Genomic DNA, 15,186 nt, shown 5'->3' on the forward strand with positions numbered 1-15,186 from the left:
AGAACAGCTTTTTAAGAAAAGTCAAAATCAAATGACCTTCATGTTTTAAATACCAGGTTAATTCTTTTCCAATTCTCTCTCCATGGATCTCCAAAGAGAATAAAAAATTTCAGAGTTAACAAACTATGCCAGCTAATCCCAAGGCACACAGCCACAACTAGCTAACTGGAAAACAAAAATTGGCTTGTAATTGTATCTTAGCATCAAAAACATTTTCACTGGTGGCAAGTATGGGAGACGTGGGAAGTGGAGAAATGCAATACATAATAATTTCAAGTAGTCCTTAGTCATAAAATCCACACATTTCTACTTCAGTGCTTTCTGCAGATTTCTTTCACACAACCTAGAGTTAAAAAAATGGTATAAATGCTACAATAAATATTGAAATGTCATTTAAATATTTATAATGATAATGGTGGTTTCTGTGTAGTTATTAATGTTAGAAATGAGGCCATCACTTCACCTGGTGTTCAAACCTCTCTCAAAAATTACGTATTTGAATGCACAGATGGTCCAATATCAACTTATGAATTTATAAATATCTACAGAACACCTCCAGTTACAGAAATCATTTTTTGAACTTCAAAAAAATGAATTTCAAAAGCAAGGGCTTTTGCATCTTATGTTTATTATCTGTAGAACTTCCCAAGTTTAATTTCAAGTAGCTAATCTTCAATCCCTTTCAGAAAACAAACTATAATATTAATATTGAAGTACTAATATGAATATTTAATCACAAAATGGTTATTGCTATTAATATGTGTTTCTCCCCTATTTCCATATACTTAGCAATGAGCAGTTAGTTTCTAAGGCATCTTTAAAGACTCATATTCACAGAACTACTTAGACTGCCAGGCTATGTAGAAGAATCTTAGTTGATGTGGGATACCCTTCTGTACACTGCAAATATGTGTTGCTTTTGTTAGTTAATGAATTAAGTTATGGCAGGGCACAATATAGTCAGGCGGGAAAACCAAACTGAATACAGGGAGAAAGAAGGCAGGGTCAAGAAAGACATCAGCTGCTGCCTGAGAAGCAAGATGTGTGGTAACAAGCCTTGTGATAAAAATATAATGATAGAATTAGGTTAATGTAAGTTGTAAGAGCTAGTTAATAATAAGCCCGAGTTAACAAGTCAAACAGTTTGTAATTAAAACTAAGCCTCACGTGGTTACTGGGAACTGGCAGGCAGAAGAGAAATCTCTAGTTTCAAATGGTGCCCAATATGGGGCATGAATCCACATAAGACCTAAAACATTTTTTAAGTTTCCAAGCACAAAGGAACAGGGCCACACTGGGCTTCTTAGTCTCTCATGCCAGGCATAGCACATAGATGCATCTCTGGGAAAACTGCCCAAGAGATGGAGCTGGCCACCAAATACCATGGGCTGAGCAGCATAACCAGTTACGATAGTCTCTCACAAAGGTAAAGAGGCTCCCAGCAGCTGCCTGCGGGTTTGAGAGCACAGCTGCAGGCTGGAGAGCACAGCACAGCTGCAGGTTACTTAGTACTGCTCTCCAGAGTTGGGGAGGTGAGCATGACTCTTGTGGGTACCTCAGTCATGCTGAAAAGTTAAACAGGGTGGAACCAAACTGCAGCTTTGGTTCAGCCACTCCTGCTCAACATTCCAAAAACTTTCCTGGTCATAAAATGATTACCAATATGCAATAAAGACAAATTCAGACAAAAATAAAAATAAAAAAAGGAATTAGAAAAACAACAACAAAAATAAAAAAAAAACAAAACAAATCACACCTCTAAACAGGTCACAGTGTGTTCAAATATATGTAGGCTTGGGGAGACAGAAAAAGGTATAGATGGTTATAAAAATAAATAAAGAGTATTAAAAAATCAACTAGCCTCTAAAGAGACAGTAAAAAAAGTAATAGAAAATAAAAAGCCACATCAAGTTGCAAAATATACAGACAGTCTGAATTATGTATACTATTTTATTTTTTTTTCAAGTTTTGACTATCAAACTACAGAAAGACATTTGATTGTGGGGGCTGCTAAGTTAAACCAATATAAAGGTATCTTGCCTTCAAAATTTGGGTCAAAGGATATATTGCTTTTGAAAAGAGGTTCTGCTTATGCTTCCACAGAAAATGAGAACCTGTGGATTCCTTCCAGGCTAATATGGTTTGATTGAGTAAGATACCCCGAGAGGTCTCCAATGGAAGCAATGGCCCAGATGATAAAACATCCAAAACAGCTTTAAGATAACTGGTTGAGACAATGCAGCCTCATAGACTGCTGAAGCCAAGATTTAACCAAAATTTTAAATTTTCTCAGAATCTCCATAAGATTATCAGCACACCCAATCAGCAGAGAGTAGTATAAAAACTACGCCCAAATTCCCAAAATAGAGTTTATAAATGTATGTTTGAATTTAAGAAGGATTGGTTATATATAGTCAATGGTCATAGTCAATCTATTTCTAAAGAAAAAAGGGGGATGTCATATAGAAATGATAAAAGGAAGATTATTATATCTACTTTAATCCAAACGACAACTATTAATCTCAAAATACATTGGTATGGATTTTGGTTTACTGATACAAATTTAAGGTCAATTTTGTTATACTATATGTATATTTCTACTGTTGTTTATGGTATTATGTTTATATAGCTCATTTAAAAAGGTCATTGCCAGAACCTGGAAACAACCTAAATGCCCTTCAACCAAAGAATGGATAAGTAAAATGTGTTAATGGAGTACTACACAGCAGAAAAAAATAGTGACAACTTGAATTTTGCAGGCAAATGAATGGAGCTAGAAAACATCATTTTAAGTGAGGTAACTCAGACAAAGAAAGACAATTATCACATGTATTCACTCATAAGTGGTTTTTTAAAATAAAGCAAAGAAAACCAGCCTACAAATCATAATCCTAGAGAACCTAGACAATAATGAGGACCCTGAGAGAAACATACATAGATTTAATCTACATGGGTAGGAGAAATAGACAATATCTCATGAGTAAATTTGGAGCATGGAGACCTTGGGGGAAGGTTAAAGTGGGAGGAGAAAGGTGGGGAGGTGAGAGGCAAAGGAGGAGCAGAGAAAAATGTAGAGCTCAATAAAAATAAATAAAAATGCAATATATAGTTAAGAAATATAATTAGTCATCTATAATCATCAAATTTACAGTCATGTTATTTAGGTTTTCTAGATATGCAAAGATATATTTTACATGAATAGGTAACCTTCAAACACTTCAAAGGTCTACAGAATGTCTAATTTAAAATGTTTTAAGAACTTGGACTTTTCTCAAGAGTGAGACATGTCTGCTCCTGGCAGCACCAATTGCTTCAAGAGGATGATGGGCATCAAAGAAGCTGCTTATGAAATTTGTTTTCAATGTGACAAGGCTAGCCATTTGGGCAAGAAACTTCTCTTGTCTGGACTGTTTGACTGTATGCTTTATAAACATGCAAAATACACAGGAAACTCATTGCTGAACTTGCCAAAACAAGATGGGACAATCCTTCAGGGTTCCTGCTTTATGGAAGAAACTGCCAGACATTCATCAGGACACAGAAAAAAAAATGACTGACAAACTGCTAATATAGGTGGGACAGTTTCAAATTTCCTGCTTCACTAAGAAGTCTTCCAGGTACTTATGGGCCTGTAGGATGAAGATGGATACCCCAACATTACAGAACTTTGGGTGACTGTCCAGGAAGCCATATTTCTGTCATTTCTAAAGTGTTGGAAGTTACTTATATGGCAGTTCCTGTTTACTTACATAATATTATATCCTTCTTGGGTCTTTGATGGAGTTAAAGACTAGATAATTATATTTTCCTTAGTTATGATAAAATAAATTAGTTATAAAAATTTACACTCACAAAGACAGGATAGATGATAGAGAATTTTCTTTCATTTTATCAAATACAAATAAACTAAATATTGAAACTGTAATCCTTGCTTGATAACTGTTTTTGCTACATTCAATCTTATAATGTTAAAGTTAAAACCTTCCTTCTTAATTAGACAGAAAAGGAGAGATCATGTGAGATGCCCTTCTGTATGCTGCAAATTTGTATTCTTTTATTGGTTGATAAATAAAGCTGCTTTGGCCTGTGGCAAGGGAGAATATAGCTATCCAGCAAAGCCAAAGTGAATACAGGGAGAAAGAAGGTGAGGTCGAGGGAGATGCTAGCAGTTGCCAGTGAAGCAGATGTGAAGTAACAAGCCACAATCCTCAGGGTAAAATATAGAATAATCAAAATGGGTGAATTTAAATTGTAAGATCTAGGTAATAATAAGCCTGAGCTAATCGGCTAAATGATTTGTAATTAATATTAAGCCTCAGAGTGGTTATCTGGTAACTGTAACTGGTGGGCAAGAGTGAAACCTTCAGTTACACTTAGTCCTTGCTGGGATAGCTACTTTCACAAATCTATACACTTGAGCTCCTTCTCTACCTCCTCCCTTTCTCTTCTAACGGTTCAGCTTTGTATTTGACTTCTCTTTTCTGAAATAAGTCTAAACACTCATATACAGTGACTATTTCTGAGCAAAGTGTTCCTCAAATGCAAAGAACTAAAATGTTAATGTGTTTCATTAAATTCAACAATGACACTCCTCAAATTATGAAAACATACCTTTCAATCAATAGTTTTCTATCACCTACAAGCTATTTAGGTAAAACACCTTGAACAGAGGTTAGATAAATTACTTGAGTATTCCAAATAGGGAGTAAGTAGACAATCAGATAGGCAGACATACTATTAAAAGTGTGTCTAGTAATTCCTAACTAGTTATCCTGTCTTATGACATATGAATGCTACAGAATTAGTGGCCAGATGTTTTGCCAACCTTTGCTTATACATGGTTTTAGAGACACATACTAATAGCAATGGAACATGAACAATTAAAAGATCAATCCACGCAAAATTTATTTTAGAATGCATCAAACCCTTTTGTATTCTGAACATTTTTTATAGTTGTATGATCATCCATTAAATTGCCACATTTTTTACTTAAACATTTTAAAAAAGAAAAAGAAATAACATGTAATTTTAATATATACATATAATTATATATAATTATGGAGTTTATGAGAGACTAAATTTTTCAATATTACAATTGTTCTTTTAACTTAAATTCCCTTGTTATTGATAGTTAAGAAAAATCCAACAAAATTTGCTCCTAAACTATTGAAAAATTACTTCTTGATGAAAATATATTTTTATTGTTTATATTAAGCTATATATTTTTCTCTACTCCCCTCCCTTACCCCACTCCCCTGTATCCTCTCCTATGACTTCCATGCTTCTAGTTTACCAAAAGATCTTGTCTTTTCTCCTTCCTAGGTAGACCCATGTATGTCTCTTTTATGGTCCTCTTTGTTGTCTAGGTTTTTTGGGGTTGTGGACTGTAGGTTGTTTCTTTTTCTTTGCTTTATGTCTAGAAGTTACTTCTGAGTGAGCACATGTATATTATGTATTTACTTTGACAACTAGTAGATAATTAGAGATATTGATTGCTAGGTTATGGAGCTTCAAAATGATAATAAATTTAACGAATTTTCTTGTAGAATACATGCAAACATTTGACTGTATACTCAATATACCTCTACAAGATCTAATCCACTGTTACCACTAATACAGAGCCAACAATCATATCAGTTGTCATTGAAAATCCATACATTGTTATGTTCAAAGTAATTCTATAATTCCTAGCTTATTTTTGTGGGACATTTTCAGGCAGACTAGCTCTCTACACCTTGAAAATAGCAGGCTAATTAAAATTACTATCTTTAGATGGTAAGCATCAAGTTTCCATTGCAAGAATTTTCATACAGTATGAAATCTCAACGCACAAATATATTTTCAATGCTGAATAATATACACGTCATTTTAAGTGGAACATGAAACTTATGTAAATAGAAATAAAATAATTCAGCATGATTAGGATCTATAATAAGGTATTAACATCTATTTTTATTCCAAATTTTGTAGTTTGATTTCTGGTGTGAAAGCACCATGGATGCCAATAAAACCAATCCTTATCATTAGACATAAATACATTCCAAGTAGAATGCTTGATTACACATGTATATGAAAACTATTTTAGGAACCACACTTCTCATTTCATTTAGTAAGTATTTAATAATTTATGTGATTGGTGCTTGCCCAAGTTGAGTATGTACACAGTGTACAAGTATAAGAGGTATAAGAATCCAAGAAAAAGAACAAAGGTTTAAACTAGAGAAGAATTAGGGAAAGTTAAGTGCATGATCATCTCAAGAATACATATAAGGTATATTCTGACATCATAAAAATGAATTATATTAGCCCATACAAATTTTAATGATCCTCAGTAAGTCTGCATGATTTCCAATACATATTTATAACTGTCTTTCCACCATCTCAAGAAACAAACCACTTTTCCTCAATAGACTATGTGACTGTCATACATACAATGAAAACTGCACAGACTTAAAATCAAAAGTACATCCGAGGTATTTCCTAAATCCCTTAAACTGTTCCACCTTTTGCTTATTCTTCTATTAAAAAGTCTGTGTTGAATCAACCAAAATCAGCTGTAAAAAAATGTTTAAATATAGCACAAGATAGAAGTTAAACATTCAATAAAATTTGTTTTCTAAATGTGTGCATATCATATATATTGGTTGTAATACAGTGATAAGGATGGGATTCTCCATACCAAATGCATGGCTAGTACAAGAGGAAAGATAATTTGAGTTTATATGATAATAATATATTTGAATGTTGTATGGGAACATTTGTTTGAGGACATTCATTTTATAGAAAGGCATTCACATCTGAAACTACAAATTAAGATGTGAAACATGATTCCATGTAGTTTATTTTCAGTTTAGAAGTTTTCCTGAAGTGATAAGAAGCCCTCTTCCACAATAGACTAGTGGTACTACATAATAAATTGGCAATATTTTGTTATATAGAAATGTCCTCAATTTCATTTAAGTTAATTGTAAGAAAAATATTTTATAGGATTCAGTTTCTAGTCAACAAAAAATATGGGAATACATGTTGTTACATGTAATCATGAATCACACAACCTGTAAAATAACAAAGACTATTTTATACATACACACATACTATTTTAAAATTAGAAAACCTGCTGTGACTTAATTAATGTCTTTCATTACAAGAAGTCAAAATTCTGATGAAAGTAGAAATATCAGTGCTCAAATACTTTTTGGTCATTTTATTCAGACTCCATGACAGCTTTGATGTTCCAAACATATTTAAAGGCAACTGCTACATAAAATCTCAAAAGTTTGTGTTCTTGAACTCCAGACCAGAAGCAGTCAGCTTATTCAAACCATTGGTGTTTATAGCATGAACCTCTTCAATAATGAAAAGTAACTTAAAACCAAATTTAGATTTAGCCAAGCAAAATAAGCAAATGCACTGCATATTATGCATACATACACACAAATAATGCACATGCTACACATAGTAATGCTGTACACACATCTACACATAGGATACATCCTTTCTTAGAAGGACTGTAGTATCTCCAGCCACTTGCTATTTTGTTATGACATTTTAAATGGCGTACTAGAGATTGCATGACTATCCTTATATCCACAGAAAAGTCTAGCTTTCACTCTCATCAACAAAGCTTCTTTTTACGGCATAAAAGACCAGCATAGGATCCACAACCGGTCACAAACATAGAGAACAAATGACCATGGGTGCCCAGATCCAACTGCTCCATCTACAACACAACCTGTACACTTAAGGCTTGCAGAGAACCATGCAAGATGGAACTGAAAGATTGTTAAGAGACACAGGACCATGTCTACTCTGAGGTGGTGACTTCTATATACACAGGAAGCTGAACCCATGACATATGAACAATATGGCTGTCTAAACAAGATCTGCATAAATGACAATACCAGTTGACATTTAAGGTCTATGGGAGAAAGCTCACAAGCCTCACCCCTAGGTGAAGAGCTAGAGGCAATCGGTGCCTTCTCAGAGATGAAGATATACTCTTTTCCAGGAATGTGCCCCCTGATAAATTATCCAGTCCACGTGGTTTTACATAAGCATATATATTTAGAAACAAAAGGAAATGGATTCAGCAGTCTATATGAGATATACATACGTGCATCCAACAATAATAATTAAAGAAGTCATGAATTTGTTGGGACACAGTAGGCATTGAAAAGGGGATAGAAATTATATCAATACAGTATTCATGTATGGCATTAAAAAAAAATCACGGGCTATAGTGGTGTACAGCTTTAATCCCAGCGTTTGGAGGCAGAGGCAGGCAGATCTCTGTGAGTTAGAGGACAGTCTGGTCTACAGAGCAAGTTCCAGGACAGACTCCAAAGCTACAGAGAAACCCTGTCATAAAACCCCTCCCTACCAAAACAAAAAAAAGAAAGAAAAGAACTTCTAAAAAAAATATACATGTAAGAAAACAAATACTAGAAGTAGCAATATCCTATATTTAGGAATCTCATTTCCAAATTCACTGTCAAAGGCACTTAGTGTTTCAAAGTGATAGCTGTAGTTTCTTCACATAGGAGTATTATTCTCATGTATGGAATTCTTTAAAAAATGTAAAAAAAATGAAGAAATCATTTTTATTAAAGCTACATTTACCCCAAAAGATCCCAAATCAGAGAAATCTAAATTAAGACAAAAAAAATTGACCTCAACTTTCTCCTGTTAAAATGGCTCTCTCTATTTTTTTAAAAGATTAATGTGCAAAATATGGAGAGAAATATTAGAATCTGTGTATGTACTGGTAGGAGTACAAGTTGGTAAAATTACTCTCTAAAAGAGTAATGAGGTATTCCCCCAAATAACCAACACAATTAAATATATCTGGCAGGAACATTTCAGGGACTATAGACAAAAAACTGAAAATAGATCTTAAATAAGTAAATACAACCTACACCCTCATGCACATAACCACACTGGTCATCATAACCAGCACATAGAGACAATCTGGGTCCACTGTAGGCGAAGAGGTAAGGAGAATGGGTATGAGCACACAAGGAAATGTTAACTTTTTCAGTGTAGAAAGACCTGCTTTTGCGAACAAAACACAGATGAACACAGAAGACATTACGTTAAGTGAAAGAAGTCAGACACAGAAAGATATGTGCATGGTATATGATTCGATATGCCAATCAACATAGTCGTATACAGAAGCTGAGAGTAACAGGATGACTTCCAAGGGCTGGCAAGGGGGAGATGGTTTACTGCTCAAGAGTCAACAAAGTTAACAGCACTGCAGTGTATACTCAGAGAACTGCTTATGGCTTAGTTTTTAAATATGTGTCTCAGAAAGTGCAGAAAATGATGGAGGAGGTGAAGAGGTTCACAGCACTGATTTTGATCACAGTTTCACAAGTAATACATAACTCCAGACTCATCAAATTGCATAAAATAAACAGGTATGGTGCTTTCATAAGTCAATAATGTGGTTTAAGAAACAAAAATTGAATTTTTAAATTCCCCTTTAATCTCTTTTTGTCATCGAATCAATATTACTCTTCCTCATTGGACTATAAACTCAAATTTAATTAAATTATAAATTAGTAAGATGATTCAAATAAGTGAATCAATTACTAATGATTACTTTAATGAGGTGTCAAATTCAAAGCTTATATTCAGAAATTATTTATAATCCACAGATTCTCTGAAGCCAAACAGAATTTAGACAGTGATCAAATATTTGTTTGAGGGCCTTCAGTGCAGTTCTGGTTTGTAATTTTTTAGAACACATGAAAGTGGTTCAGAAACTGGTCCAAGAGAGTGTAGTGCTTTAACACATTTAGTAAGGGAGAGGCTTCAACACACCCCTTCCTTGTTTTAGGAACTGTTGGGTGATTTTGAGAGGGTTTGGGAAGGACGTCAGCATCATGCTCTGTATAACTCTGAAAAACACAGACCTTCTGGCTGAACTCTGACCTCAGTCTCACAGCAGACATTAGAGCATCTGTTGTCCTTTAAGAGGTAAACGGAGGTCATGGACATCAATATAAACATTTCTACAAACATTTTCTAATGATTATACCTAGCTATATATGTTATATATTATATCTAATTATACATATATATATTATTCTTTTCAATTTTTCCTACTAGCATGAAAACTATGAAACAATACTATTTTTCTGCCTCACGGTTTAATTTAAATTAAATCAATTTAATTTATTTATTTTATTTAAGTGGAATAACCTCAGAATCTCATTATCTTTCAGTTTATCTACTAACATTATTTTATCTTATGAGTTTCTACTTTTTTATATAGCACTTAAAAAGAACATCCATTTTACAGTAAAAAGAGAGATGCCCATAAAATCAGGGACTCATAATTCTAAACCTAATCCTATTGGGTACACTCTCTTGATAATATCTATCCACCTTTTACAAACTCTATCCTCTTCTATATATCAGGCATAACCTAATTTGCACATAAAAGGTTTCAAGAGCTTGAGACAAATTACATCATTCTTTTCAACTTCCAACAATTTTAGAAGTAAAGTTTAGTGTATAGTAGCTGCATAAATGGTGTTGAAAATATGAAACAGTGTTGGAAATAAGATTAACTGGGAAACAGTTTCCAACTTACTGAAATGTATGTACCTTAGAAAAACGTTAAAATCCTTTCTGCTTATAAAATTATCAAATGTTATTACTAAAGATGGCTAACAATATTTCAACGGTTTTAACAATATCTTTAATGTTAAGTAGGGTAGGTGTTTGGTATCAAATACATTTTATTGTTACTCAGTAAAGTTTTTAATGACCTGCATGCATAAGAGTTCCTTTTCTAAACGAAAAGCCGGACAATATCATCTATAATAGAATCAAGCGTTAAGAAGACAATCATGGAGGTGCCTGGGGAGATACTTCCTTCAGGTGGTAGTGTTCGCCATGTAAACATGAGGAACTAAGTTTGGATCCCCAGCATACAGACACCAGAGCCAGGGGTGGCAAGGTACATTTGACCTCCTAGTGGCAGGGAGCTGAAAATAGATTCCTGGAACTCATTAGGTAGCCTGTCTAGCCAAATCAATAAGCTTAGTTAAAGAATATGGATCAAAATAAAATGGAATATGACTCATAAACTTACGATATTGACCTCTGGCCTCCACAATCACACCCACATACCCACACAAGTGTGTACACACACCACCATCCTGTCCCCCCAGTCACTGCAGACTTTAAGATGTAACACTATGTCACCTCTTGATGAGGCAATGGGAAAGCACAGAAAAACTGGGATTTATCTTAAATACTTGTAGATTTAGAAAAATTAAAATGTATTTGAGAGATTAAACAAAGTTCTTTATTTTGTGTTTCCCTCTATTGAAAGCAATACTAATTTACATAAGCTTAGATTTTTTTATTTATTTTTTTTATTGAGAAAAGGAAAAAAAAGTTTCCCCCTCCTCCCAGTCTCCCAATTCCCTCCCTCTCCTCCCACCCTTATCCCCCTCCCCCCACTCCTCTACCCCTCCCTCTCCAGTCCAAAGAGCAGTCAGGGTTCCCTGCCCTGTGGAAAGTTTAAGGTCCTCCCCCCTCCGTCCATGTCTAGGAAGGTGAACATCCAAACTGGCTAGGCTCCCACAAAGCCAGAACATTAAGTAGGATCAAAACCCTGTGCCATTGTCCTTGGCTTCTCATCAGCCCTCATTGTTCGCCATGTTCAGAGAGTCCGGTTTTATCCCATGCTTTTTCAGTCATAGTACAGTTGGCCTTGGTGACTAGAGTGGCTCCCAGGAGCCCAAAGCTTAGATTTTTGACACTAGAAAATGTTTCAAAATCCAGATATACTCCTTAAAGGCCATGATGCTCAAGGAGCTTTTGCCCTTTGTGTCTGCTCAGCCCTGAGCTGTGGACTTAGAGAAAGTTAATCAATTAAAATTTTGGAATTCATTCAACAAAAAAAGCACAGACATACCCATGTATGAATACACACACACATATCCATGCATTGACACATACAGCTCTGTGACTTAGTTTTATGAAGTAAATTTGTTTATGATTTTCAGTTAATCTGTAACATATGATTAGAAATGACAATGAAAGATGTTTGAGAATATTTGCCAAGGCCACTGATTACAGATCAAAAGCATTGCTTGGGTAATGGTTTAGAGATGAATAATTTTATGTGGAAATATAGCATGAGATGCAATCCCTTAAAAATTACTCCTCCCCCCAAATCTAAACATTGATTAGTAGGGTGTACTGGATAACAAATCACAAAATGACAGTCTAGGGGAATTTTTTTTTTAACACAGCAATTCTCAACACATCAGATTTTGGGTTGTGCTGTACTCAGGAAGAAAATATTACACTGCAACTTTCCAACTGACCAGGCTTCCACATTGATACTGAGCATTCCATTCACGTGGGAGAACAGGTTGTGACGTGCAAAGCCTCGGAATAACCAGCCAGGATACCCTGTGGAAAAAATTGGGGTTTATTTGTTTTCATTGTTTGGGGACTGGCTGTAAACCACAGGTTTAAGACACTGTAGTGCTGGACATGTTCACAGTAGAAGCATTGTAACAATACAAAAAGTACTCTAGAAGACTCTCTTTGATAAAGAAAAATGCTAGTGTTTGTCTGGACCCAGGCTGCCCAATCTAAATGCACTAATGTTCAATATTCTGAGTGTCAAACTGAATGCTACCTGCCTCTGCATCTGAAAATATGAAAATGGAAAGTAGGGAGACTGCGACCTTGTCAGTAAATATGAGTGATGTAAAGAGCAAGAAGAGCAGTTGGTGCGATACAGATAAATATTAAGAGCATACAAAACAAGTGGAAATGCATACTAAGTTATAACAAGCAATGGATGAGTTCAATCAGGAGCAAACAGATAGAAGACATACTCGGAAGCCAGAGTCGTCCCCTAAAGTCTTTTTCTTTGCCTCTATGCTTCATTTATCTCCATCATATGTTAATTTGATTTTTCTGCCTTTTGTGTGTGGGGGGGGAGCAAACAATTTCTAGATATATAAGGGAACCATATCTCTTCATGTTGGCAGCTTCTTGGCTGGCAAAAGGAAATCACTAGGTGTGAGAACTTTGGAGGACACTTGTGCTGTATGCATCGTCACTGCTCTTGACAAAATTGCTAAGTGTTCATATCCACACAACTTCTGAACTGTAAGATGAGAACGTAGGGCTGCAGAATACTGCAAGGTCACTGGCCGAAGGCTGCTGGACTGAAAAAGGCATGCTCTTTCAGCTGGTCCTCTGATATGTCAAGGCACAGAAGAAATGGAGATAACGAAATAATGGTCACAGTGCACACAGAGTGTATGCATGTCATGCATGCATACCAAGTGTATGCATATCTTATAAAGTCTCCTAACCTAAGGCTGGCCAAAGATTTAACACTTCATCTGAGATTTGATTTTTATAAGAAAAGCATTAGAAGACTGGGCCGTGCACGTCTTTGCACACCTGGAGCCTAGTACTCAAGAAAATGAGGCAGGAGAGTTTCTGTGAGTTCCAGGTCAACCTGGAATAAAGACTATAAGACAGGCTATAAGACTCGGTCCAAAAAAACAACAATGAAAACGAAAATGAAAGAAACCAGAAAACATCACTAAACCAGACTTAAAGTGCTCGAAATTAGTTTCTCTGTTCTGTGTAGTTGTTCTTCAGGGAAGGAGATGATCTTTCATTCAAAAACCCTGGCAGCCATATCTCCAGTTCCTCAGTCTGTTGAAATCACAAATTACAGCACACAGCTACAGTAATCTCCAGAAAGCAACTTAGAAACTCTATTATTTATTGTACTGTCCCTTAGTACATTTAATACTTAGTTTAATAATATGTGTATCAAACATCTACAGAATGTCAATTTAGACTTCATAAAATATACCTGAATTAATCACACTCCATTACAGGACCACTTATCTGAATTGCAGTACACCTGTGATTCTTATGTCTCCCTACATCTTATGTCCTTTGCCACTACCACACAAGGCATCCCATTGCATCCTGGGGATGATGTAGCTCTTAAAATGTGTAGTAATTGCCCCTGTCATTATGAAATGGTGTGGAAGGCAAAGCTTTCTTGCATCAACATCAGGAAGAACATATGTACATTTGAACAAATGCTTTACTTTTGTTATGAAAGCTGTGTGTTTTGTAATCCACATCACTTTTTCTGAAAGCTAATGTGTTAGATTTTTACGGCTAAGTTTGCAGCCTAGTGCTCTACCTCAATTTTCACAAGTGAACATTTTATGCATTTTGAATTTCTTTCCTAGAACTTTATTTAGTTATAGTCTAGCAACTTGGTAAGTTTTAAAGTCAGAAGTTAAATTTGTTTCACTGAATATGCACAAATGTACTTTCATATATTTGTTGTAACATTATTTTTGCAAAAACAACAAAGGTTTTTTTCAATTCATAAATCTCAAAATGTCTTTGATTCAAAGGAAAACAATTGGAGTGGAATTCATGTGAAAGTATTCATTTACGTATAATTTAAATAGCACAATCCCATAATCAAGTTTTCTACATCAGTTGGGGAAAAGGGTTGAAGGACGGCGTCCCTTCTGGGATAAAATGACATCACAAATTCTAACTCCCTAGGCTTTATTCTTTGGAAATCCATTAGGCTTCCCCACTTGGGTTGCAGTCTTTGGTATTCTGCCCAGCAGGACCCTTGATGCTGCATCCTACAGAAAAGAAAATGGGAGAGCACAGAAAGGCATCCTCTCAACTAAAAGAATGAACTAGGAAGGGACAAAGACACTTGAAACAAAAAGAAGACAGAAAACTAAATGGCTTACGAGCCTATCTGCCTTCAAAATTGTTATTATTATTAGCTTTATATATGTAACGTTGTATGATATTGTCTCAACAACTGGGTACAGACACAGTTGGGTGGAAACGCAATGTTAGAACAGCATCCATCAAATGACAGCTAAAAAGAGCATAACATGTATGAAAACACATGAAATTCCTTATGGGTGGAGAAAAATTTACAGCTCTTGTGAGAAAATGTTAATTAAAATAATGTTAAAAAATAGTGACTGTAACTCAAGCTAGTTGGCAAAATAATTACTAACTTAGAAAAGCCAGCTCTCAATCCTGAGGATATTTGTAACTAATACCTTAAAATCCTAAAAGTAAATTATTCCTCAACACACCACAATCGAAATAGTCAGCCAGCCAATGTTTATC

At 35.1% G+C, this 15,186-nt stretch overlaps 1 protein-coding gene across 25 annotated transcripts in view; it reads right to left on the bottom strand.

The window, feature by feature from the left end:
- Positions 1-15,186, bottom strand: part of Rims1 (regulating synaptic membrane exocytosis 1) — a 473,457-nt gene that overhangs the window by 164,391 nt on the left and 293,880 nt on the right. The gene's annotated exons all lie outside the window — the stretch shown is intronic.

The sequence above is a fragment of the Microtus ochrogaster genome, linkage group LG2 (genome assembly GCF_000317375.1).
Source record: "Microtus ochrogaster isolate Prairie Vole_2 linkage group LG2, MicOch1.0, whole genome shotgun sequence".
Classification (NCBI taxonomy): Eukaryota; Metazoa; Chordata; class Mammalia; order Rodentia; family Cricetidae; genus Microtus; species Microtus ochrogaster.